Below are 6,044 nucleotides of genomic sequence, written 5' to 3'. Positions count from 1 at the left end.
CAAAACCGTCGTCTATTATATGTAAATAGACGACGCTTTTACTCAAAACCGTCGTCTATTATGAAGTAAAGACGACCCTTTTTATATGAAAATGGTCGTCTATTATGAAGTAAAGACGACCCTTTTTATATAAAAAAGGTCGTCTATTATATGTAAAGACGACGGTTTTTTTATAAAAAGGGTTGTCTATTATGAAGTAAAGACGACCCTTTTTATATGAAAATGGTCGTCTATTATGAAGTAAAGACGACCCTTTTCATATAAAAAAGGTCGTCTATTATATGTAAAGACGACGGTTTTTTTATAAAAAGAGTCGTCTATTATTAAGTAAAGAACTATGTTTTATTATATCCAAAGACGTCGGTTTTGTTAAAAAGCCATCATCTATTAAATGTGAAGACGACGATTTCTTGAAACATTGTCGTCTATTAACTCTAAGACAACGATTTTGTAGTAAAACCGTCGTTGATTGTATATAAAAAGACGTTATGGTGTTAAAAGAGGTCATTGATAATATATACAGATGACGGTTTTTCCAATAAAACCATCGTTTTATTATCTTTAGTTTTTTGAAGAGTCAATAGTTATTACATAGTCAACCAATCTTTATTCTATTACATACATACTTCCTACCTATAATTAGAAATAACGGAGCTCACAAATTCTACTAATTTGATTTTAACTTCATCAATTTGTTCTTGGGTTGACTTAGCTCTGCCTTCTTGCACATTTTCCAAGTTGTTGGTGTCGGAAAAGGAAAGACCTGCCCGAAAGAGACCCCAATACTCTTAAACATAAACTTGTTTAGCAGTAACCTAACCTTAGCAAAAAGATCTATGCAGCTCTAGAATGACAGCAGAACACAATTGGCATAATTGGCAAAGTACCTATTCTTGTGGTGGCACCATAACCTGTTCTTGTGGTGGCACCATAACAAATGAAAAATCAGAGATTCAGAAAATTAACAATGAAATTCCAAAATAATTAAAGTAAACAACAAAAACAAAAAGTATTTTGGACCTGATGACGTTGTCGGTCCAAAAACAAACGGATCTAGTGAGGGATGGGTATGTTTTGCCTCATCTTCTTCGTCAGCTTCTTCTTGATTACGAATGCATTGTGGGACGGCTGTGCATATTTATAAAAAACCAAATGAGAAACTCACTTAAATCCCACGAAATTAGCACAATACATGAACAAACATATATATATATATAGACCGATTTCCATAAGTCTTTCTAGATCGAGTCGCTGAGTTTGATGAGCGAGTTGAGTGCCTGAGAGCGAGATCTTCTTTGAAGAAAGTGAAGGTCGAGATCTTTCAAATGAAACCTTTCAACCAGCTTTGATTCTCAAATACAGAACCTCCCTCTACATCTTATGGATCTGCGAAGACCACAATCTCTCAACTCCTTCATTTATATCGATTTTTTGATGATTTTGTAGAGAGTTTCATGAGGGTGTTTTAGAGAGTGCAGGAGGGTTTCAAGGAGGGAGAGATAAGGTTTTCAGAGACGGGGGAAAATCTGAAAATTTGTCGAGCGCGAATTCACTTAAGTAGCCTTTTTTTAGCGTGTTTTAAAAGACGACGCTTGTTAATGAGAGATAAGGTTTTCAAAGACAGGTGAAAATTTGAAAATTTGTCGAGCGCGAATTCACTTAAGCGGCCATTTTTTAGCGTGTTTTAAAAGACGACGCTTTTAAAAAAAAACCGTCATCTTAACATATAATAGACGACCCTTTTTTTAAAAAACCGTCATCTTTACTTCACAATAGACGACCTTTTTTTTTTAAAAGCGTCATCTTTACTTCATAATAGACGACCCTCTTTTTTAAAAAACCGTCATCTTTACTTCATAATAGACGACCATTTTCATATAAAAAGGGTCGTCTTTACTTAATAATAGACGACCCTTTTTATAAAAAAAAACCGTCGTCTTTACATATAATAGACGACCATTTTCATATAAAAAGGGTCGTCTTTACTTCATAATAGACGACCATTTTCATATAAAAAGGGTCGTCTTTACTTCATAATAGACGACCCTTTTTAAAAAAAAACCATCATCTTTACTTCACAATAGACGACCCTTTTTTTTATTTACACTTTCATTAAATACAACATAAGATTTTGTGGTATCCACTAGTGTAAATATTTTAAATTGAAGATCAAATTGAGTCATTGTATTCATATAGGGTCAAGGAGTGTAGCTGTAAAAAATCATCAAAATCGGAGTTAAAATAACCGTTAAATCATGATTTTTCGTTTATAACCGTCGAAATGTTTTGTCCCGTTACTTGATCTCTGATTTTTTTTTTTTTCCGAATTTTGGCGTATATGATCTCGATGTGTAAACAAACAAGTTTGACGGTTGGATCGTTGAAATTAGTTTCGTAGAATGCGTATGCCATCAAAACAATATATTCACTAACAATTAAGAGTTTATTTATACTTTTATTAAATATAACATAAGATTTTGTGGTATCCACTAGTGTAAAAATTTTAAATTGACGATCGAATGTAGTCATTGTATTCATATAGGGTCAAGGAGTGTAGCTGTAAAAAATCATCAAAATCAGAGTTGAAATAACCGTTAAATCATGATTTTTCGTTTATAACCGTCGAAAAGTTTTGTCCTATTACTTAATCTCTGAATGTTTATTTTTTCCGATTTTTGGCGTATATGATCTCGAAGTGTAAAAAAACGAATTTGACGGTTGGATCGTTGAAACTAGTTTCGTTGAATGCGTATGCCATCAAAACAATATATTCACTAACAATTAAGAGTTTATTTATACTTTTATTAAATATAACATAAGATTTTGTGGTATCCACTAGTGTAAATATTTTAAATTGACGATCGAATGCAGTCATTGTATTCATATAGGGTCAAGGAGTGTAGCTGTAAAAAATCATCAAAATCAGAGTTGAAATAACCGTTAAATCATGATTTTTCGTTTATAACCGTCGAAATGTTTGTCCTATTACTTAATGTCTGAATGTTTAATTTTTCCGATTTTTGGCGTATATGATCTCGAAGTGTAAACAAACAAATTTGACGGTTGGATCGTTGAAACTAGTTTCGTAGAATGCGTATGCCATCAAAACAATATATTCACTAACAATTAAGAGTTTATTTATACTTTTATTAAATATAACATAAGATTTTGTGGTATCCACTAGTGTAAATATTTTAAATTTATGATCGAATGCAGTCATTGTATTCATATAGGGTCAAGGAGTGTAGCTGTTAAAAATCATCAAAATCAGAGTTGAAATAACCGTTAAATCATGATTTTTCGTTTATAACCGTCGAAAAGTTTTGTCCTATTACTTAATCTCTGAATGTTTATTTTTTCCGATTTTTGCGTATATGATCTCGAAGTGTAAACAAACAAATTTGACGGTTGGATCGTTGAAACTAGTTTCGTAGAATGCGTATGCCATCAAAACAATATATTCACTAACAATTAAGAGTTTATTTATACTTTTATTAAATATAACATAAGATTTTGTGGTATCCACTAGTGTAAATATTTTAAATTGACGATCGAATGCAGTCATTGTATTCATATAGGGTCAAGGAGTGTAGCTGTAAAAAATCATCAAAATCAGAGTTGAAATAACCGTTAAATCGTGATTTTTCGTTTATAACCGTCGAAATGTTTTGTCCTATTACTTCATAATAGACGACCCTTTTCATATAAAAAGGGTCGTCTTTACTTAATAATAGACGACCCTTTTTATAAAAACACCGTCGTCTTTACATATAATAGGCAACCCTTTTTATATAAAAAGGGTCGTCTTTACTTCATAATAGACGACCATTTTCATATGAAAAGAGTCGTCTTTACTTCATAATAGACAACCCTTTTCATATAAAAAGGGTCGTCTTTACTTCATAATAGACGACCATTTTCATATAAAAAGCGTCATCTTTACTTAAAAATAGAAGACCCTTTTTATAAAAAAACCGTCGTCTTTACATATAATAGACGACTCTTTTTATATGAAAAGGGTCGTCTTTACTTCATAATAGAAATTTTTTTAATAAGACGACGCTTTTTTATTTGTGTGCGTCGTTATAAAAAAATTCTCAACAGTATCTCCATTTTTTAGTTGTTTAAGTCACTTATCCACGACGATCTTTTGTTACCGTCGTCTTTTTAAAAACAACGACGGTTTTTTGTTCTACCGTCGTCTTTTTCTGGTCGTCTTTTGCTCTTTTTGTAGTATTGTATATGCACCGTTGGATTAATCTAATGACCTTTATTAAATAGGTGTTCACAAGACCTCATTTTTAGGTCCTTAGATGGGCGGACAGTAACAACATAATGCGGATACTGCATGCCATGTGGTAGACAATGTGCATGCCACTACTCAGAATAAGTATCCAATAAATGCATGGTATCATGGACAATACACACGGCAAGTCATTTGCAAGTCCGGCAAAAAATGTATTTTTTTCAGTCAACAACTGCTCATGACTTACTAATTTTTTATTCATTTATTTATTTATAGTTTAGTTTCATCATGGCTATTAAAAAAAGACGTATAATTTGGCTTTCACATTTATGAATAGGTCGTACATGATTAGACGCTTCTTCTTAATTAGTTTCACACACACTCACAACTTCTATATATAGAGAGTGGTCGATCACCCAAACCCATACCTAGCGATCTTTGGCCGACGTCTCTTAAAACATCTCCACGTAACACTATATCATCATTCACTGAATTTGCGCCTCCCGACGTTCCTGGGAGTGACGACGATCTTCGCCGACTGCCCGAAACATAGCACCCATGTGACCTATGCCATCCACGCTGAGAGCTGGTCGATTGAACCCATGGATGATCCTCGGGAAGAATACCTGCGGCCCAGCCCCAGCCTTTGGAAGACTTGGAATCCGTAATCATTTCCGACGCCCACCCAGAACAACCAATCCGGGTAGGAAAGAACCTCAATGCGACCGACTGAGAGAACCTCCTCGCCTTTTTACGCAGCAACACAGATTGCTTTGCATGGTCCCATGCCGATGTACCCGAAATTGATCCCCGCATCATCACTCACTGCTTGGTGATCGACCCTCGGGCTTAGCCAATTCGGAAGAAGCGGCGGCCTTATGACAACGTCAGATACTCGGCCATGAAAGAAGAGGTCCAGAAGCTGAAAGAGGTCGGTTCCATCCGTGAGGTAGATTACTGTTGTGTCGATACAGCTGCACCAAAATGGATTCAGCTGCATCCTCAACTTGTGATACTCGCAAGTGCACGAGCCGTTTGGTAGTATAGCATATGTAAGTGCGAGGTCGATCCCACGAGGATTGGTGATTGAATGATCCAATTCATTTTCCCTACACAAAACAGAAATAAAAAAGAAAGGAAATAAATAAAACAAGGAAGAAAGAAAATAACTAACTCAAGTAGATAAGTTCCCAAGTTCAATTAGATTAACGGATTGATTCTAGCTAATGTATGATTAAGCCATGGTGTGTGGTCATAACCTTGTGTTCCTAATTCCCTAATTTGATCATTTGTTGTCTAACCTAAAATTAAGCATTAGGAACCCATTAAGCATAGAAGAACAATTTAAACAACCAAGCATGTATCTAATCCCTGTTGTCGAATGTCCATACATACTCTTCCTATTCATAGTTCAATTCGAATTAAAGCATGGTGTATACTCTTAATTCAAACCAAGATAGCTAACATGCAAGCCTAAATGGTGATCAATCATTCAAACTAGCATATTAACTTATAAGCATAATGAATAAGAACAAAAATCATAATTGAAACTTGGAAACTAATCAAACTTGAAACTAAAGAAAAGAATTTACATAACAATGAAAATTAAGTAGAACTTGGAAAACTTAAGGAGAATTTCAGCACAAATATTTCATTACTACAATTGAAAACTAGAAAATGAAACTAAGAGAATTTGAGGGAGAGAAGGGAAGGGAGCTCTAGAGAAGTGTTTGAGAGCTCCCCCCCTTGGGGTGTGTTTACAAGCTTAGAGAACATCCCTATTTATAGGCCTAGGGGA

Source organism: Prunus avium, chromosome 2 (assembly GCF_965620075.1).
Source record: "Prunus avium chromosome 2, drPruAviu1.hap1.1, whole genome shotgun sequence".
In the NCBI taxonomy this organism is placed as follows: domain Eukaryota; kingdom Viridiplantae; phylum Streptophyta; class Magnoliopsida; order Rosales; family Rosaceae; genus Prunus; species Prunus avium.
Note: the sequence above shows the minus strand (reverse complement) of the source record.